Genomic DNA, 22975 nt, shown 5'->3' on the forward strand with positions numbered 1-22975 from the left:
GTTAGCCAGCAGTTTACATTATATTTGAGAGAAAAAATACAGTATACCTTCACTATCCTTCTACTGGGCTAACTGAACTCTCCTACACTCCCATACAGAAGGGAGCAGAGACTCATTTCTAAAATATACAGAGAAATCAATCATATTTTTAAAACAAAAAGCCATTCCCCAATTGACAAATGGTCAAAGGATATGCAAAGGCCATTTACAGATGAGGAGATTAAAGTAATCCATGGCCATATGAAAAAATGCTCTAAATCATTAATTATTAGAGAAATGCAAATTAAAGCTTCTCTGAGGTCCCACCTCACACCTCTCAGATTGGCAAATATGACCAGGAAGGATAATGATCATTGTTGGAAGGGTTGTGGGAAATCTGGGACACGACTATACTGTTGGTGGAGCTGTGAACTCATTCAACCCTTCTGAAGAGCTATTTGGAACTATGCCCAAAGGGCAACAAAAATGTGCATACCCTTTGACCCAGCAATACCACTATTGGGTCTATATCCTGAAGAGATGAAGAAAAAGGGTAAAAACATTACTTGTACAAAAATATTTATAGCAGCCCTGTTTGTGGTGGCAAAGAATTGGAAATCAAGTAAATGTCCTTCAATTGGGGAATGGCTTAGCAAACTGTGATATATATATATAAATATAAATATAAATATAAATATAAATATAAATATAAATATAAATATAAATATATATATATATATATATATATATACATACACACACAGTCATGGAACACTATTGTTCTATTAGAAACCAGGAGGGATGGGATTTCAGGGAAGCCTGGAGGGATTTGCATGAACTGATGCTGAGTGAGATGAGCAGAACCAGAAAAACACTGTACATCCAAACAGCAACATGGGAGTGATGTTCAACCTTGAAGGACTTGCTCATTCCATCAGTGCAACAATCGGGAACAATATGGGGCTGTCTGCAAAGGAGATTGCCATCTGTATCCAGATAAGGAGCTGTGGAATTTGAACAAAGTGCAAGGACTATTCCCTTTAATTTAGAAAAAAAAAAAAGACCAGATATCTTACTGTCTGATCTTGTTACCTCTGAGACTTCTATTCTCTTCTTTAAGGATATGATTTCTCTCTCATCACACCCAAATTGGATCAAGGTACAACATGGAAACAAAGTAAAGACTGACAGAGTGCTTTCTGTGGGGGAGGAGGGGGAAGCAAGATTGGGGGGAAAATTGTAAAACTCAAAGAATAACTTTAATAAAAATAAATTTAAAAAAAAGATTGAAGCAAAAAAAATTTGTAAAAGAAGGTAGACTAAACTACAACAGATTTCAAACTATATTATAAAGTGACAATCATCAAAATTGGTCCTGGCTTAGAAATAGAGTGGTAGGTTCAGTGGGATAGATTAGGTTCAAGACATAGTAGTAAATGACTATAGTAATCTAGTGTTCAAAAAACTCTAAGACTCTAAGTTTCAGGGACAAGAACACACAAATTTTAAAAAATTGCAGGCTTATAGATACTTATGCAAAGTGAAGTGAGCAGGAAGCAGGAGAACATTGTACATAGTAACAGCAATAGCATATGATGATCAATTACAAATGACTTAGCTATTCTCAATAATACAATAATCCAAGACGAATCACGATTTAAAAAAAAAGCTATCCACATTCAGAGAAAGAACTGATGGACACAATGCAAAACTAAGAATATTATTTTTGCTTTCATTATTTTTTCTTTTGGTTTGTTTCTTTTTTAACAAAATGACAAATATGTAAATATATTTTACATAATTGCAAATATATAAGCTCTATTAAATTGCTTACTGTTTTATGGAGGAGGGAAGTTACAGAGGGAGAACATCACAAACTCAAAATTATTTTTAGAGAGAGGCACCTAGGTGGTGCAGTGGATAGAGCACTGGCCCTGGAGTTGGGAGGACCTGGGTTCAAATCTGTCCTCAGACACTTAATTAACTAGCTGTGTGACCTTGGGCAAGTCACTTAACTCCACTACCTTGCAAAAAAAAACAAAAAAAATTTACTTTTAAAGGAATGCTAAAAATTGTCTTTACATGTCACTGGAAAAAAGTAAAATACTATTTTTTTTAAAAAAAGTCTATTCATTTAGAGTCAAGATCATTCAGCTTTCACAGAGGTCCTCAGGCTGGGAGAGTCATCATGCCTTGCCTTGCTGACCAAAAGAAGAGCTAAGTGATGTATCATACCTTCATGAATATTCTTCCTATGCTCTATAAAAGGGAATCTTAATAAACATTGATTTTTTTTTTTAGCAATATTTGGATCCAATGGTATATAAATGTTATCTAGCACTATTGTTCTATAAGAAATCATGACAGACTGAACTTTAGAGAAGCTTGGAAAGACTTGCATGAACTGATGTTGATTGCAGTACACATTAACAACACTGAAATGATCAATTATGATGGATGCAGTTACTCTCAAGCAGTTTCCAGGATCAAGGACAACTCTGAGAGACCTGATATGGACAATGCCATCCACATACAGAGAAAAAAAAACTATGGAGTATAAATTCATAGCAAAATATATTGTGCTCATTTTTGTAAAACTTGTATTATTCATTTCCTTTCTCTCTCATAGTTGTTTCCTCCCCCATAGTTCTAATTCCTCTTTTTCACAACATGACATAATATGTGAATATGGTAAATAAGACTGTACGTGAACATTTTCACCAGACTGTTCTCAGGGATGGGGACAGAGGAAGAAAGGGAATAAAAATGTAGAACTCATAAATCTGTAAATGGATGAATGTTGGAAAACTATTATTACATGTACTTAGAAAAACAAAATGAAATGTCAATTAAAAAAAGAGTATCTGGGCTCCTTCTACAATTAGATCTCAAGTACAAGTGGACCAGTTTGAGTCAAGGTGGACAGATAAAGCCATTCACTGAGATTATATAAATGTAATGGAATCTTAATTTAATCAAAGAAATGGCATGAATAAGTCAAAGAAACATAGGAAAACTTGTAAGATGTGATATGCAAGAGTACAACTATTAACTACAATAACATAAACAGAAATAATACAAAAAGAAATTAACGACTAATCTCAATTCTAGAAAAAATATGATGAAACATTCTTTTCTCCCTTGGACAAAGGTAGGGAATCTAAACCACTGTGTGTGTTCAAGTTGCTTAATGTTCTTCTTTGACATAAAATTAAGAGTAAGGGGCGGAGAAGAGAGGAGGATATCAAGAAATGTTTGTGTAATAAAAATCAAATCTATAAACTGGGAGTCAAGAAGCTCTAGGTTTGATTTCTGCCTAAAATATTATGAACTGTGGGATGAAAACAAATTCTTTCCCTTTTTAGGGCCTCAGGGTCATCATTAATAAAAAAAAATGTGATAGGATTTAAGGACTCTTCCTATTCTAGATGTCAAATTTTACAAAGACAAATTCCTAGGAAAAGAACTCTATTTTACAGCAACTGCTAGAAAAAATAGGAGGGAAAAATTGGCAAAATGAAGATTTTGGTCAAATTATATAATAATTTCAAGTGGATAGAAAATAAAAATATATAAAAGATCATTTTTTTAAAAAATTGGAGGGACTTGAAAGGTTAATTTCAAAATTATGGTTAGAGGAAAAATTTGTAAACAAGCAAGAATACTTGAAAAATTAAATGATGTGTGGCCTTGGGCAAGCCACTTAACCCCACTGCCTTGCAAGAACCTAAAAAGAAAAAACTTAAAAAAGTGCATGCTTGGGTTATGTCATCTCAGTTACGTCAAATTTAAAAACTCTTGCAAAGATAAAAATCAATACAACAAAAATAAAAAAAACAAAGATGGGTATAAAAATCTCTCTATTAAATGTCACTGGTAAAAAGTCTTATCCCAAATCTATAGAAAATAGAAACAAATATTAAAACCAATCCCCCCTTAAACAAATGATTAAAGGACAGAAGCAATTTCCATAAGAAATAGCCCCTCCAAAAAACTAAAAGATCAAAAACCCTAGAAGTGCTATGTTGAAGAATCTAGATGTGATTTCAACAGTTCAGGACTTCCTGGTGGACAGCTTCTGTTAATATGCACCAACAGCTACTTCCAAATTTACTATCTCAGACATAAAATTAAGGCAATGAAAAGTTAACTGACTTGACTAGGACCTAAAACCTGTTAGAATTTAAACTCTGGTTTTCATGACTCAGAGACTATTATCTCCAGGTATTATACCACACTTCCCTATCACCACTTATCAAATCAGGAAAAGATAGAACAAAAGAAAAAAGAGAGAAAACTCATTTAAAATCTCTGTAGAGGGGAGGCTAGGTGGAGCAGTGGATAGAGGACGGACTCTGGAGTCAGGAGTACCGGAGTTCAAATCCAACCTCAGACACTTAACACTTAATAATTACCTAGCCATGTGGCCTTGGGCAAGCCACTTAACCCCATTGCCTTGAAAAAAACCTAAAACAAAAAACAAAAAAACAAAAGAAAATCTCAGTAGAAACAGTCACACTAATTCAATTACTAGCAGAAGTAACTGGTTCTCCAAAACTGATTCTGCTTATTGCAAATCAACATTACAATAATGAAAAAAAAGTTACCAAACTCTACATGTGGTCTGATACAGAGATCTAACTACATTCCATGGTTACTAGCAGCAATAAAAACCTATTTGTAGACAAATAATCATTTGTGATAAGAAATCTGTGATTTATCCAAGATCATATAGTTACTAAGTGATGGAGCAAGGATTTGAACTTTAATCCTCTGACCCCCAATCCAGTACTACTTCAACTGTTCCATATTACCTCCCAAATGAATGATGTAGATTTTATGAAACCTATTCCAAATGAGGAAAGGGGAGGGAAAAATGAAAAATGTCTTTAACCACAAGTGTTTATATTCAACCCACCAACATGCCAACTTATAAAGGGAAATATCAATTTGGAGAAATTCTAGCATATTTGGCAGACCATCAGGTAATAAGAATTTAAGCATGAAACTAGGGCCTATAATCAAAAAATGAGGTCCAAATAAAGGAAAAAAAAATAGTCCCTGTTCTTAAAGAGCTTATATTCTAATATGAGACACAACATATAAATAATTAGGTATACACAAGACATATGCGATTATATGGAAAGTAGTAGCAGAGGGAAGGTAAAATAGAGAGAACCAGGAAAGATATGCTGACAAGGTGGGATATAAGATGAGTTTTGAGGCAAGTCAGAGAAGGCAGAAGGCCAAACATAAAAAGGAAGAATATTCCAGGAACAGAAGATAGTGAATTGAGGTAAGTCACATAAAAAGGAAGAATATTCCAGGAACAGAAGATAGTGAATTGAGTGACTTGGGTGAGGAGATGAAATATAGCATGTGAAGAACAAGAAGTTGGTAGGGGCAGCTGGATCATAGGAGGTATGGGAGGGAATTTAATACAAATGGGGAAGAAGCTAGATGGTGGAGGGATTTAAATACCAGACAGTAGAGGTAATATGAAGAGACCTAGGGGCGGCTAGGTGGCATAGTGGATGAAGCACCGGCCCAGGCATCAGGAGTACCTGGGTTCAAATCCAGTCTCAGACACTTAATAATTACCTAGCTGTGTGGCCTTGGGCAAGTCACTTAACCCCATTTGCCTTGCAAAAACCTAAGAAAAAAAAATATGAAGAGACCTGCACTTCGACACCTGAGTGGGGGATAGAGTGGACTGGTAAGAGACCTGAAACAGGAGTATAAGACTCTTATAATGATGAAAAAAGAAGTCATGAGGATCTCTAATGAGGAATGGTGACTGCAGCGTGGATAAAGAAAAGGAAATGGATACAAGAAATGCTGAAGACAGAAATGACAAGATTTGGCAATACATTACACCTATGGAATGTGTTCAAATGAATAATAAGGTTATATTATGTAACTAATATTATTGAATGGAAGGAAATACAAAAAAATTTGAAAGAAAGATATTGAACATATCTGAAAAGAAAGATAATGAATTCTGTTTTGGCTATGATGAGTTAGAGATGTTAATAGGACATGTGATTAAAGATGAGAAAGAGAGTTGGTATTGTGGAATCATACCTCAGTAGAAAGACTAAGATAAGATGAAGAAATATAAATACATACACACATGTATATATGGTTTACATGTATGTGTGTACATGTATTTATCTACCTGGGAAACATCATGGAACACACGGCAAGAGAGGTGCTTATCTTAGTAATGCAGTAATCATAGACAATTCTAGAGGTCTGGTGATGGTCAATGCCATCTACATCCAGAGAGACAACTAGAGTCCAAATGCAGACCAAAGCTTACTATTTTCAACATTTTTAAATTTGTTTTATGCATTATGGTTTTTCTCCTTTTTTGATTTAATTCATCTTGTACAACATGATTAATATGAACATGAGTTTAACATAATTTGTACATGTATAACCTATAACAGATTACTTACTGTCTTGGAGCAGGCAAAAACAGCAGGTAACTGAAAAATGTGGAATTCAAAATCTTACAAAAATGAATGTGGAAAATATGTAATTTGAAAAAAATACTATTAACTGAAATATAAAATAAATTCCATTAAAAAGACAATCCCTGTTCTAAAGAAGTTTAGAATCTAATGAACAAGACAACATACAAGAAAAATCACATTTCTTTGAGTCTCTAGAAATCATATTTCATGTAAAAACTATGCTTCTTTTTTAACATTTATGCCTTTTAAATCCACTCTTCCCTTTTCCCAATTTACAAAACATAAAGACGAGACTGGTGAGAGTAAAGAGGAAGGCCTACTTCAATTCCTAACACTACTACAAAGAACTATAAGATAATTGTGGGGCCACTGGGTGTCCTAGTGTCCTAGTGGATAAAGCACCGGGAGTCAGGAGTACCTGGGTTCAAATCCGCTCTCAGACACTTAATAATTACCTAGCTGTGTGGCCTTGAGCAAGCCACTTAACCCCGTTTGCCTTGCAAAAACCTAAAGAAAAAAAAAAAGATAATTGTTCTTTTTCAATGCAGACATGGGGAAGAAAAGGTTAAATAATCTGGAGTCCTAGGCTCTAGAAAATATTTCTACATGTCTACTGTTCATTACAGCAGATGACTTAACTTCCAAGAGTAGAAGTGACACTAAAACAAGAGATCTAAGGTAAATCATGGATCTAAATATACAAATAAAGCAAAATTAGTGAGGATTTAAGTTACCACTTTATTTTATCTTCTTAAAATTGAAAATAATTGTGTTTGGTATGTTTCTTACATTGTTTAAAAATTACAAGTCTTAATTCCTTTAAGTTTAGAACCTTTGCTAACTCAATATTAGATCACCTAGCAAATCCTAAGGGGTTCAGAAATTGCCTACTGTAACTCACTACTGGAATTTTCAGTCTGGATGAAGTGGGCTAAGGGGAAGGGTGATACAGATTTGTAAATACAAGCATTTTACATATGCTTGGAATGGTGGTTAAATGTTTCTGCTAACTAACTAGAACAAAATTAACTTCCAAGGGCCAGGGCAACTGCCTCACACTCTCTTTAAAGAAATTTCAACTTTCTTCCTAGATTATTTGCTTGGATACAAGAAGTTACCCCACATGGAGATGCTTTCTCATGGATTCTAAAGCAGAGTTAAAACTACTATAAACTATGCATTTTATTCATAATCAAAACCTAATTTAGCTCTAATGACAAAGAATGATTAACAGCAGTTCCAAAGGATAAGGAGTCCTTATATTAGGTAAGAACTATAATGCAGAGTAACACACCAGTGACAACCACCTTGGAAGCACAAAAAACATCCAAACATGCAAAAGTAGTTCTGAAAAGCAGCAGTGCAAAAAAGCCTACAATATGAGATAGAGCCCCTCTTTGCCCAGTACCAGGAACACATTATTAACATAAAATTCCAAATCAAAAAACCAGGTTGAAAAATGAACAGAACAAAAAAAGAACCTTACCATAAAAAGCTACTATGGTGGCAGGGAAGATCAAAACCCAAACTGAAGAAGACAAAACAGTAACCAGCCAAGACTCAAAAAAAAAAAAAAAAAAATTGACTTTTACACAAATGCAAAAAGAACCAAAATAGCTAAAAAGTGATTTTAAAAATCAAATGAGGGGCTACTAGGTGGGGCAGTGGATAAAGGGATAAAGCATGAGCCCTGAAGCCAGGAGAACCAGAGTTCAAATCAGGTCTCAGACACTTAATAATTACCTAGCTGTGTGGCCTTAGGCAAGCCACATAACTCCATTTGCCTTACAAAAAAAAAAAAAACAAACCTAAAAAAAACCCTAAAAATCAAATGAGTGGGAGAATAAAAAATAGAAAAAAAAATGAAAGCCAAGGGAAAATTATAAAAATGCAATTAATAATAACATAGTAAAAAGAAGGACAAAATACTGAATAACACCTTAAAAAGTAGAATTGGTTACATGGAAAAAGAGGTACAAAAACTCATTAAAAATAATTACTTAAAATTGAGAACTGAGTAAATGAAAACTAAGGATTCCAGTAAAAATAAAACAAAGTCAAAAGAATGAAAAAAAAAAGAAAATGTGAACTATCTCACTGGAAAAAGAACTAATCTAGAAAATAGATAAAAGAGATAATTTTTTTTTTAGGTTTTTGCAAGGCAAATGGGGTTAAGTGGCTTGCCCAAGGCCACACAGCTAAGGTAATTATTAAGTGTCTGAGACCAGATTTGAACCCAGGTACTTCTGACTCCAAGGTCAGTGCTTTATCCACTACGCCACCTAGCCGCCCAGAGAGATAAATTCAGATACTTAACAATTACCTAGCTGTGTGATCTTGGGCAAATTACTTAACCCTGTAGCCCTGCAAAAGCCAAAAAATAAAGAAAACAAAACTGAATACTTCTTCAGGGGAAAAATGCATATTTAATGAAACACAGACTTTCAGGTAGTCCTGATAAAATGAGTAGAGCTAAATAGAAAATCTGACTTTCAAATACAAGACTAAAGAAAAACATAAAAAGAAAAACCTGGGTAGACTTATATGAACTCATGTAAAGTGAAATGAGAGCTAGAACACAGTAAAAGAAATAAAGTAAGCTTAGTAACTAAAGGATTTAGCTACTCTGATCAAGAAAATTTTTCAAGACAATCCCAAAGAAATCATGATGAAAAATACTATCCACCTCCAGAAAGAGAATGGATGATCTGTGAATGCAGAATGAAGCATACTTTTTTCCAAAAAAGTTTATTTTTATTGTTTTATTTTATTTACTTTCTTGTTCTACATAGTAAATAGGGAATATGTTTTCTATGTCCTCACAAATAATCAAAATCAAACTGCTTGCCTTCACAAGAAGGAGAGTATAAGGAAAGGAGAATTTGGAACTCAAAATTTTTTACATGATTGCTGATTTTTCTTACATTTTTAAAGGAAATATTTAAGAAAAATAAATGAAAATAAAAAAAGGACGATAAATATGAAAGCTCAAAAAGGCTTATGACTCTTAAAAGGTTGCAAAAACTTTTATAATACTATCATGTATTTAGACAACTTTCCACATTATATTTAATTCTAAAAATTAATCTATGAGGCAGCTAGGTGGCATAGTGGATAGAGCACCGGCCCTGGAGTCAGGAGTACCTGAGTTCAAATCTGGCCTCAGACACTTAATAATAACCTAGCTGTGTGGCCTTGGACAAGCCACTTAACCCCATTGCCTTGCAAAACCTAAAAAAAAAAAAAATTAATGATCTAGCTGTAGTATAACTGCTCTTTTCTCAAGGGGTTCAATACCTAGCTCACCATCTTCTGCTTATCTTAAGCTCCCATCCTTAAACTAGGAAACTTTATTAACAATGTAAATACTCAAACTCACCAATCGACAGGTTCCTCAACCTCCCGAAATCTCATGACCTTCACACCACTTTAAGTCACACATAGGTATATTCACATAATAGATATTGCCTCTACTCCCAAAGGTTATGCTTAAGAATGCAGAAACTCTGCCATTCCTCTATCTGATCAAAATTTCCTGTCATTCTACCTCTCCTGACCCCATACACTTGCTCTTCATTCTCATCAAGATTTCCATTTGCTCCAACAAATACTTTCCAGGGTCAATACCCATGCCAAATTCACTTTCTTCCCTCTCTAAACTCTGTACTCAGTCATTTCTTACGTACTTTTTTCCTTAAATCAAAATCTCAGACCTTGGCTACCATAATTATCTTGCAACAGATTTACTGACTAGTCTCTTGCCTCGAATCTCTTCTGACAAAAAGTCCCATCACATTGTTATCAAAATAATTTTTCATAAGGGTATATTTAACCATTAGTCCCTCAAGTAACTCCAATGGCTCCCTATTGCCTCAAAGATAAACTATGAAGTCCTCTGCTTAGCTTAGCCTGTAAGGATTTGCATGAACTGATGCTGAGAGGGATAAGGAGAACCATAAAAACATTGTACACCCTAACAGCAACATGGGGGTGATGATCAATCTTAATGGACTTGCTCATTCCATCAGTGGATGGCACAATTTTGGGATATATGTGATGGAGAATACCATCTGTATCCAGAGAAAGAATTGTGGAATTTGAACAAAGACCAAAGGCTATTACCTTCAATTTAGAAAGAAAAAAAAAATTACCTTGTTATCTCTTGTACTCTTATCTCTATCTCTTATACTTTATTTTTCTTCCTTAAGGATATGATTTCTCTCTCAACACATTAAACTCAGATCAATGTATACCATGGAAACAATGTAAAGACTAACAGACTGCCTTCTGTGGGGGGTTGGGGGAGGGAAGCAAGATTAGGGGAAAAATTGTAAAATTCAAAATAAATAAATTTTTTAAAAAGTTCATCTGAGTCTCATTCTGAATCTCCACCAGTTTCCCTTCATCCACACTTCCTGATCTGCCTCTATTTAAAGACAATTTTCCTTAAGATAAACAGAATACCAGAGTCAAATGCTTGTAATAACTCTAATAGGTAACATCTCAACTTTGGGGTAGTATTGTAAATCCTCTGTTCTGTTCTTCTTTGTATACCAAAATGCTTCCATTGATTGACGCTTGGTCTTTCTTATTATGATCTCTTCACTCATTTGTTTAATTACCATCTTCACACAGCTATATCTAACTCTTCTCTCTCCAGGTAATGCAAATCTCTAACCACCTGCTGAACATGACTGACAACATGGAATCCTCACAAAGTTCCCATAGGCAACTCGAATTTATAATGGGCAAAACATGAAATCACTGTCCCTTAAACCTGCCTCTTATTCTCACAGGAATTTGTTTTGAGAACAAAAACTTGAAGAGTTGTCAAATACCATTTATTCTAGATCTACAATAGCACCAATATCATTCCCCTTCTCCATATGCATGCTCCCTACAACTGCAGTTCATGTCCTCAACCCTTTTGAACAGAGGTCCTAAGCTCCACCTAACTGGTTTCCCTATGTACAGCCTATTTCTATCTCTACCAGTCCTTTAACCAACTGTCAAGCTAGCATTTCACCAAAAACCATCAGAAGGAGGATTTATAAAACCATTGTCAAATTCACAGTAGGATGGCAATCATGATCTCACAAGGGGGGAGGAAAAAATAGTTTGTAAGCAGAAAAGCATATTATGTTTAAGTGCAGAACAATGAATCAGTATTTAATATATATGTACACAATAGAATAGTATTTTAAGAGATATGAGAAAGTGAAAACAAAAAACTATTAATCAAAAATAAAATATTAGTAATTTGATGAAGAGGAATACAAATGGCTGAAATCTAAAAAAATTAAAAAGTGAATAATTCACCAAAAATCAAAGATGAATAAAGGAAGTAAAAAACTATTTCCCAAGTGACCCCAAATACAGAAGAAACGAGTGAATGTTTTCAAAAAGATACTCAGATGCACAGAACAAAATAAGCAAATGAATAATGCGATTTCAGAAAAGAAAATGAACAGGTCATAAAGGAACTTCTAAAGAAAAAACTCAATAGGGGGACAGCTAGGTGGGGCACAGTGGTTAGAGCACCAGTCCTTAAGTCAGGAGTACCTGAGTTCAAATTCAGCCTCAGACATTTAATAATTACCTAGCTGTGTGGCCTTGGGCAAGCCACTTAACCCCATTGCCTCACAAAAACTTCAAAAAAAAAAAAAAAAAAAGAGAAGAAAAAACTCAGTAGCAAGGCGATTTACAGGTAAATTCTATCAAACGTTCAATATATACCATCATCATATTCTTTGCAAAAATGGAAGGGATTCTATGAAACTTCTTTTGCTTTGTTTTTTTATTTTTTATTTTTTATTTTTTACAAGGCAGCGGGGTTAAGTAATTTGCCAAAGGTCACACAGCTAGGTAATTATTAAGTGTCTAGGGTAGGATTTGAACTCAGGTCCTCCTGACTCCAGGGCAAGTCCTCTATGCACTGCAAAATCTAGCTGCCCCTATGAAACTCCTTTTGAGATAAATGTAGTCTTGAAACTCAAATCCAAGAAAGAGGAGGGAAAAAATTATATATCTATATGTAACAGATACTGATGTAAAAACATGAAATATATGCAAAAAGATTACAGCAATATATTAAGAAAATCATACACTATGATTAGTTTGTACTTATACCAGGAATTCAAGATTGGTGTAACATTACTGACTTCTCTCTCTTTTTTTAAAAAATTTATGTATTTAAGGCAATTGGGTTAAGAGTGACTTGCCCAAGGTCATACAGTTAGGCAATTATTAAGTGTCTGAGGCCAGATGTGACTAGAGGGCTGGCACTCTATCCACTACACCAACTAGCTGCCCAAACACTGATTTCACTTAAAAGTATTGAAAAGGACAGAAAAATAAACTAAACCTTTCCTAATTGTATTTCTCAAAAAGCAAGAACAAGTATTAATTGTAATGGATAAATTCCAGCAGCCTTTCCTATAAGATAGGAGATAAAGCAAGTTTCTTCATTATCACAATTATTATTTAATGTAGTTGAAAGGCTAATTATAGCAATAAGTTGAAAAATAGAAATAATTTGAAAGGCTAATTATAGCAATAAGACAAGAAAAAATAAATTGCGCTAATAAATTTATCAGTGGAGTTTATATTTTATCCTGTTAGAAATAGGAAAGTGAATAAAGATTCCAGAGTAAGGGGGTTCTATGATCACAGATGCAAATTCTGGAGTAGTTTGGCAGCGATGTAGAAGTAGTACTGGGGGAGAGAAAATAGAAGGAGACCAATTAGGGAAGGGCTCTAACAGGTTTGAATAGAGGTGCTTTTTTAAGTAGAGATTAAAGAGTTATGAGAAATTAATTGTTTCACAATGGAAGTGAGGAAAAGGGGAAAGTGCAGGATGACTGCTAGATTGCTATAGATACGGAGCTGTTTCCTTATGCTCCTTAGAAAGAGAGAAGTTTGAAAGGGGGGTTAGGAGGAAGTAAGAGTTAGTTTCTGACATGTTTAGGTTGAAAGGTCTATATAACATTCAGATGAAAATATACAATAGAAGGCTAGTAATGAGAAACTAGAGCTCAGGAGAAGGTTGATTATAATAGACAAACGGATTTGGGAGTTAATAGAATACATGAAAACTGAAAGTTCAGAAGAGTCCTTAGGGGGGCAAAATATACATGAAAAAATAGAAAAGGGGAAAATACATGAACCAAATTTTATATAAATTAAAAATTTTCATACAAGAAAAAGCAATGCATCCAAAATATATAAACAAATTTGAGGGAGAAATATTTCCATGTACAAAATGAAGAAGTTGGGAAAGGACCAGAGAAAAATGTAGCCAGAAAGGTTCTTTGGCAGAAGGGACCCTAAGAAAGATAAAAAGAAGTTAAGAAAGCCCCAGGGAATGGCAGTAACTAGAGCAGCAAAATGGCACAGCTCCACTGAGAGACAACCCAGGCCCAAACTCTTGACATCCAGAGCATACTGCCCTGAGACACTTGAGAGGGCCTGCAAGATCCAGCACTCAGACCCTCAAAGATCCATGGGGTCTAATCTCAGGAAGTGGAGGTCAACACAAGAACACAGGTGAGTTAAGTCAAGAGCAGAGTTTACAACCTCATTCAAAAGGACAGCAGGGGGCAGTGCCTAGTCCTAGAATAATGTCCCAATTTAGTAATTTAAGCTGAAGAGACAAGTAAACTCAAAAACATACTGATCAGTATTTTAAAAAATAAACTCAACCAATTGTAAATCTAGAGATCTCTCAAAAGAATGACTCCCTAAAACTGCAAGGATGGACCCAAAAGAAAAAAAAATGAATTTTCTACAAGGACAACAAGGATACCCAGGTGAAAGGAATCAAGAGATTGAAATACCAAAAGATATCAAGAAAAAGACACAGTAAGTCCTTGTCTGGCTCAGGTTTGCCTTGAATAGGAAAAAAAAGGTCAATAGACCTGACAAGACAGGGTTGGAGAAGTATATCATTCACAGGAGACTCCACTACTGAGGAAGAGGTTATGTATCACCATAGAAGATAGTTCCAGAACCATTCTAGGCACCTCAAGATCTATAATGGGACCCTGCAACCAAACCAGCACAAATATCAACAGGAAGCTTTTGTCACCCAGTGCTGAGTTGAAGGTCCAATGTGGAGTGAAAAAGGAACCTGCCCATCAGCAGTGGTGTTACCAAGTATACAGGTCCTGGATGTATACACCATGAAGAGAAGTTCAAAAAGCAGCAGCTGCAGTGTTATAGCTCAGATAAATTCACCTGATCAAGTGGAAGGAGTTATATGATGATGTAGTACTAACAGTCCAAATAAAGGTAAGAAGTGTCTGTTAGGTTATATAAAAAATATTCCAAATCATTAGTAATTAGAGAAATGCAAATTAAAAAGAACTCTTGAGGAACCACCTCATACCCATCAGATTGGCAAACATGACAAAAAGAAAAGGACAGATGCTACTCCTATTGCTTTTTTCAGGTGTTGAGTGTTGTATTATTCTAGAATCTCAGGGACAAGCAGAGGGCTAGGTGGCGCAGTGGATAGAGCACCAGCCTTGGAGTCAGGAGTCTTGGGTTCAAATCAGACCTCAGAAACTTAATAATTACCTAGCCTTGTGGCCTTGGGCAAGCCACTTAACCCCATTGCCTTGAAAAATCTAAAAAAAAAAAATAATATTAAGAGATTAAGGAAGTTAAATAAGGAAAAGTTCCTGAGAGTAGACTCAGTCTGTTCTGAAAGTTTGAAAAAAGAGAATGGAACAAATCAATATACTATTATTGTTGCTGTTGTAGAGGCTTTTAAGTTATGTCCAACTCTTCCTCTGAAAACTGCTTTTTTGCAGTGTTATACATTCCTTAAGGCTTATTAAATCCATTTTTTTTTCTTCCTTGGACATTTAAGTTCTTCAAGGAATCCTGTCCTAAACAAAATCAGTTCCATCTACATTATAAATATGCTGATTTGTGTTGACATTTTCTTTCATTTTCCTCAAAACATTAGGATATTCAGATTACTTGCTGTCAAGGGGAGGAAGGAGGGAGAAAAATGGAGAACTCAAAAATCTAACAAAAAATGAATGTTGAAAACTATTTTTGTATGTAGTTGGAAAAAAATTAATTAAAAAAAATTAGGATATTTAGCTGCCACAATCTCATCTGCACTAGTTGCCTCTTAAGAAAATTTAACATAATGTAACTGAACTTGATTTTAAAAGTGACTCAACCAACTAATATGTTTCTTCACTCCACTTCATATCTATGTTCTTGCACTGCCTTTAATAACCTGGAGGCTTTTGTCTAGATGGCTGCTTTGCTAAAAGGATTAAGTTTTTCATCACAATCTTTAATCCATACAGCTAAAAATACACTATTTCGATTAAAGTAGTTATACTCCTAGTAGTTGTTTAGAAGCCACAAAAACTTGATGGAATTCCACCTTTTTCTTTTATTGTGTCTGCACATTTTGTAATGTTTCCTACCAGAGATTCAGGAATTCTGACATCTCATTCTGTTTTAAAGTTACAATGACCATTGGTCATGCTATTAAATTGCATCACATTTTTGCCTTAATAAAAATAACAGGTTCTGACCAAGGGCTGGGGACAGCCATGATGGCCACGAACCTCTTGCTGCAGGCTTCGGCCTAGGCAACCACAGGAGTCACCACAGGCTCGCGCACCTTGGTGGCCTGCTGACTTGGTGCTCCCCAGGTGCAGGTGCCATGGCCCCAGTCTGGCACAGCGAGGACCACGGGAAGAGAATGTTCATCATCAAACCTTATGAATACTAAAACAAGAGATTTCTGAAGTTGTTGAGATTTTATTTATTGCTGACTGGGATTCCTGCAGCAGTTGGCATAACACTGGTGAATATATTCATTGGTGAAGCTGAATTAGCAGAAATCCCTGCAGGCTAAGTTCCTGAACATTGGGAGTACTTCAAGCACCCTATAACCAGATGTATTGCTTGTTATGTTTATGAGCCTCCAGAAAAGATTTATACAAGAGCCATGTCAATCCTTCAGATAGAAGCTGATAAGGCTGATCTGAGGATAAAGTATCAGGAAACAGAAAGACTTATTCGAGGAAGAGGGGATGGACCCTGGTTTCATTACCCAACTGTTGATAAGGAACTTATTGACAATGATCCTAAAGCAGTACCTGACCATTAAGTTATTAATTCTATGTCTGATGTAAAACTCTCTTTTTTAATGGGGGTTAAATAAAGGCATGCATCATTACTTATTAGAGAAATGCAAATTAAAGCTTCTCTGAGGCACTACCTCACACCTCTCAGATTGGCCAATATGACCAGGAAGGATAATGATCATTGTTGGAAGGGTTGTGGGAAATCTGGGACACTATTACATTGTTGGTGGAGCTGTGAACTCATCCAACCCTTCTGGAGAGCTATTTGGAACTATGCCCAAAGGGCAACAAAAATGTGCACACCCTTTGACCCAGCAATACCACTACTGGGTCTATACCCTGAAGAGATGATGAAAAAGGGTAAAAACATTACTTGTACAAAAATATTTAGAACAGCCCTGTTTGTGATGGCAAAGAATTGGAACTCAAGTAAATGTCCTTCAATTGGGGAGTGGCTTAGCAAACTGTGGTATATGTATGCCATGGAACACTATTGTTCTATTAGAAACCAGGAGGGATGGGATTTCAGGGAAGCCTGGAGGGATTTGCATGAACTGATGCTGAGTGAGATGAGCAGAACCAAAAAAACACTGTACACCCTAACAGCAACATGGGAGTGATGGTCACCCTTGAAGGACTTGCTCATTCCATCTGTGCAACAATCAGGCACAATTTTGGGCTGTCTACAAAGGAGAGTGCCGTCTGTATCCAGATGAGGAGCTGTGGAGTTTGAATAAAGTGCGAGGACTTTAATTTAGAAAAAAACAGTTGTCTTATTGTCTGATGTTGTTACCTCTTAGACTTCTCTTCTCTTCTTTAAGGATATGATTTCTCTCTCATCACACCCAATTTGGATCAAGGTACAACATGGAAACAAAGTAAAGACTGACAGAGTGCTTTCCATGGGGGCGTGGGGGGAGGAAAGCAAGATTGGGGGAAAATTGTAAAACTCAAATAATATCTTTAATAAAAATAAATTTAAAAAATAAAAGTGTGGTCAAGGTATATGGGGAAGTCCCTGAGACACTATCAAGAGGTTCAAAGACCAAATTTTCAAGCTAAAATTACCAAGACTTTAGTTTCTAATATGACGAATGTCAGTGGATTTAAGCCATAAGCAAAAGTTCTTTGGGGGTACCTACAACTTCTGCCAGAGTAAACAAAGAGACACCTGAGAAACCCTAGTCCAAAACATTTTTACATTAAAAAAAAAATTTCATTATTTTCAAATGCCCTCCCTCTCTCCATTCCCTTTTGCATTTCTGAGAAACGGAAAAAATGCAAAATTCATTACCCATATGAAGTCAAAAAAAATATATTTCTGTATTAGCCATATCCTTCCTGACCCTGCCACTACCATATAGTTTCACATAGGTTTTTCTAAAACCCTTCTCTTCAACATTTTTACAAAATAACACTGTAGTACTTTATCAGATTCAAATACCATAACCATTTCAAACTGATGAGTTTTTCCTCTACTTCCTACCAAAAAAATATATGCTTTAAATATTTAAAATTTTTTTTTGCGTGTGTATATATATATATATATATATGTATATATATATATATATATATAAATAAATATATAAAATCTCTTTTCCTCTTTCTTTGGTATAGACCTAGTCAAAAGGCATGTACAGTATAATATCCATTGGAACACTTCTAAATTGCTCTCCAGAATGGTTCTCAGCTCCACCAACAATGTGCATTAGTATACTTATTTTCTCACATCATCTGCAGCACCTGTCATTTTCCTTTTGTCATGCTTGCCAATCTGAAGGGCTTGCAGTGGTACCTCAAAGTCCTTTTTAATTTCATTTCTCTAATTACTAGTGATTTTGAAAGCCCTTCCTCCAAAGTTGCCTTTTTGTATTCCTTGACCATTTATCATTTGGGAAATGAATATTCCACTTAATCATTTGGTTCCGTGTCTTATATAATTAAGAAATGAGAACTTTAACAGAAGTTTGTTGCAAAGATCTTTTCCCTACTTTTCTTCTAGTTTGTTTCTGCACTGGTTTTCGTTGATAAAAAAACTTTATGTAATCAAAATGATTACAAAATGATTTTTATATTGTGACATCTAGTTACCTGCATTTACATAGAGCTTTTTAAGATCTGCAAAGCCCTTTATCATTATATCTTTTGAGCTAATGGATATTCACTGGAGAATTCAGTAAATCAAGAAGAAATTTAATAATTTACTAAAGAGTTTCCAAGGAATTTCATTGTTTGCCAGAGAGTAAGAAAATTATTTCTAAAATTTGAATAAAGCCTCATATATTCTATCCTGGCTTAATTAAAGTTTACAAAGTTTTCATCAAGAAACTTGAAATCATGGGGCAGTTAGGTGGCACATGGAGCGGCTAGGTGGCACAGTGGATAGAGTACTGGCCCTGGAGTCAGGAGTACCTGAGTTCACTTAACTCCATTGCCTTACAAAAAAAAAAAAAAACCTAAAAAAAAAAGAAAGAAAAGAAACTTGACACTTGAAATTTTTTAAAAATCAATTTCCTTGTAGAGATGACTCTAGGAACAACAATCCATGTGGAAAAGTTTTGAAGATTTTAATGATCCACAGATTAATTGCATTTTGTGGCACCAGGAAAACTAATTTAAATTTATACTCCATTAAGAGAAAGACAAAATTATGTCAAGGTTAATTCTTCTTTTCATTCCTTTGAGTCACATCATCTCTTGAGAATTATGTTGTTTTTATTACCACAATTTAGAAAACACATCAACAAATTCATATGTAAAGGATGCTAATCAGGAAATTGACGTGACTTGAGATGATGCTGTCCTGTGACGGAATTGAAGATGTCTAGAAAGTGGGGTTATACTCATTCTATTTTGCTCCAAACAATCAACATATAGTTCTGAGACTCAAATTTTTAGGTTCTGTGTAAAACAAATAATTCCTAACAATTACAGGATTTCAAAAGTAAAATAGTTTACCTTAAATGGATGTGTCCTCAAAGTCTGAAATTCTTCAAATAGTATCTTAATGATTACTTCTTGGAGCTGAAAACTTGTAGAGATAAAGTTTGAACAAGATGATCTCTGAAATTTCTTTCAGCAGTCTTTTGATTAATTTTAACAATGATGCACAGTAATTATTTTCTTTCCTCAGATTCTATGTCATACTATATTAGATTCAAGGTATAGTGGGAAGAACATTAATACGAAGTTTGAAACTCTGAACATGAATTGTAATTCTGACATTTTCTAACTGTGTGATCTTGGAAAAGTCATTTAACCTTTCTGGGTCCCACTTTTCTCATGTGTAATTGAAAAGTTAGATTAAATTAATCTGATGATCTCTTATACCTCCAGGGTAATGACCTTATGAAGCGATGCAGTATCTTTAATTTCTATGTCAAAGTAGAAGATGATGTTCAGAATGAATGAATGTTATGATAAATTCAGCTTTATTAAACAAATGTTGTTGCTTATAAAAAGAAAAAAAAATAAACTTACATCTCCAAACCAAATCCTCAATCAATCTATTATTCCTAAATCTTTAAAAAAAAATGATACTGGAAAAACTTATAGCATCACCTTAGGGCTTGGCTTTTCAATAGTTAGACAAGCCTCAAGTTGCTTTAACCCCAATTCTATTAGGCACTATAGTATCAGCAGGTTCAATTACAAAATATCCTAAGTTCTCCCAAGCAAAAACTCCCTGAAAATTAAAATGGACCAGGGAGATGACAGTGACTCCACAAGTTAATATAAAATATTAAAACAAAGTCAAAAGTCAGAAATATAGGAAGAAAACTTAAGGTGTCATAGCAAAAAGTGACTTAAGAAAAAAACAAGTGACATTATGCTTTGCCCTCCATAACATTCAATCAAGAGCAAGAATACCCTTCAAAACATCTCCTGACTAGCAAAAATCCTTCTCCTCTCAAATTCTAGTGATACAGAAGGGACTGCCTAAGCAAAAGCCACCTCCAAATCTCAAATCCCAACTCCTACTCCCTGATCTCTCATCTCTATCTACTTTAACCCTACTTCAAGTGCCAATCTAACTTCACAAACCTCCCTAGGTTCCACTTTGCTCACTGAAATTCCATCCTACAAATGACTGAACAGTAATGACATGACTTTTTTAATTCCTCTATGGTAAACAGATCAATTTGTCAACATGCATCTGTTACTCATCCCATCTAAGCCTATTTATTTTTAATCTCCATCAAGACCTCCAGTACTCACCATCCTTTAGTACTTTCCCGGGCTTAATCCTTGGTCTGGTTTCATTTATCTCCCTACCCAGTCTTGAGACCAGTTACCCAGTTCAATTATATTATATTATATTTTCTACTCTTAAATTCCTTTGTCGTTATTCACAAACCCAATTCCCCTGTCATCCATCTCTTCTACATTAATCTAAGATCTGCTGAATCCAGATGGAGGCAGTCATAAAAATCACACAGCCATAAAGACTTTGTCCCTATTTTGAGGAATAATTCCCTTAACAAATGTTCCTTCCCATATCCTCCCATAATACCCCTCCACTGCCCCCTCATACTTTACTCAAAAAAGTATATTATAGGGGCAGCTAGATGGTGCAATGGATAGAGCACTGGCTCTAGAGTCAGGAGGACCTGAGTTCAAATTCCAATCTCAGATACATTATAATTTATTATTATTATTTTTTTAGTTTTTGCAAGGCAATGGGATTAAGTGGCTTGCCCAAGGCCACACAGCTAGGTAATTATTAAGTGTCTGAGGCTGGATTTGAACCCAGGTCCTCCTGACTCCAGGGCCAGTGCTCTATCCACTGCGCCACCCAGCCGCCCCCAGACACATTATAATTACCTAGCTGTGTGACCCTGGGCAAGTCACTTAACCCCACTGCCTTGCAAAAAACTAATTAAAAAAAAGGAAGTATATTATATAATGTCAACTAGGCTCTACCTTCCTATTTAAGCAATACTTCCCATAACAGGTGTTCTGGATCTCCTTTCCTATATCCTTCCATCTATCATACTTTACTAAGGAAACACAAGCCATTCACAATGAGCTCCCCTTCTCAGCAAGAACAAATCTTCTCCTTATACCTTCAGCATCCTACCACACTCCACTCCACTCTCATCTTCAACCTATCCATATCTACTGGTTCTTTGCCTTCTCCCTACCAACATGTCCAGCTTTCAACGATCCTTAAAAACTTCACTTGAGAGGCAGCTGGGTGGCGCAGTGGATAGAGCACTGGCCCTGGAGTCAGGAGGACCTGGGTTCAAATCCGACCTCAGACACTTAGTAATTACCTAGTCGTGTGGCCTTGGGCAAGCCAGTTAAACCCCATTGCATTGAAAAATCTAAAAAAAAAAAAACCCACTTCACTTGACCCTACCATCCTCTCCAGCAATCATCCCTGCACATATCCATACTGTCAAAGGCAAACACATAGAAAAAGCTATCTCTTCTTGTGAAATACATTTCCTCTGCTGATTCACTTCTCAATTCCCTTGCAAACTGGCTTCAGACATCACAATTGAAGCTATTCTCTCTAACTTTAATAAGCTACATTGATGTGAGCTATTATTATCAATATTAACTTTCAAATCTGATGGCTTCTCATTTTTGTTTTGGCTTCTCATCTTTGAACCTCTCTGAAGCATGTGAAACTGTTGACTAACCTTTAATAAAAAGTTACTTGCTCCTTTCTAACCTTTCATGATACCGATCTCTTCTGGTTCTCCTCTTTTACTAGATGATCATGTATATACGAATTTTAAGCAGGATCATGCTCCAAAATTCTTCGATCCATCCTCCTTGCTAAAGCACAGAACTGCTTCAGTAACTGCAGTAGTGGTTTACTCCCTCGAGCATATAAAGATTAATGCTTTTCACAACTTTCTATGTTTCCAATCTTTTTGCAAACTGCTCCCCTTCACATAAATAAGATTACAGCAAAAGTGATCCATGAACTGTTCTTCCTTTAAGCCATTACATATTACATTTCTGTGCCTTTCCACTGGTTGTCTTTCATGACTGACACGTCCTCCACTCCTCCATGGATCCCCAGTGCTATAAACTCCCACTATCTCTCATGGGAGGCTTTTCCGACTGGCTAAGTATTAAGTTCCTCCATCATTTACTTTGCGTTTTCTTTGTATATATTTTATGTTTACTTATACATGTTTGTTATTTTTCAAATTAGAATATAAGTTCCTTGAGAAAAGGAATGTTTTGTTTTTGTTTCTAAAACCACAAGACTTAGCATGGTTCCAGGAACATAGCAGATGCTACATAAAGGCTTATTAAATGGCTAAAGTTAATTTAAATACTGGTCAAACCCTTAGCAGTAATATCATATTGACATTTGGAAATGTGAGAAGGATGAAAAAAATAAAAACAAAGGCAAAGTATATTTGGTAATTATCTACT

At 35.3% G+C, this 22975-nt stretch overlaps 1 protein-coding gene and 1 pseudogene across 11 annotated transcripts in view; one reads left to right on the forward strand and one right to left on the reverse strand.

The window, feature by feature from the left end:
- Window positions 1–22975, reverse strand: part of ATRX (ATRX chromatin remodeler) — a 173032-nt gene that overhangs the window by 126787 nt on the left and 23270 nt on the right. The window lies entirely within an intron of this gene.
- LOC141503266 (NADH dehydrogenase [ubiquinone] 1 beta subcomplex subunit 5, mitochondrial pseudogene) lies at window positions 16037–16599 on the forward strand (annotated as a pseudogene).

This window comes from Macrotis lagotis, chromosome X (assembly GCF_037893015.1).
Source record: "Macrotis lagotis isolate mMagLag1 chromosome X, bilby.v1.9.chrom.fasta, whole genome shotgun sequence".
In the NCBI taxonomy this organism is placed as follows: domain Eukaryota; kingdom Metazoa; phylum Chordata; class Mammalia; order Peramelemorphia; family Peramelidae; genus Macrotis; species Macrotis lagotis.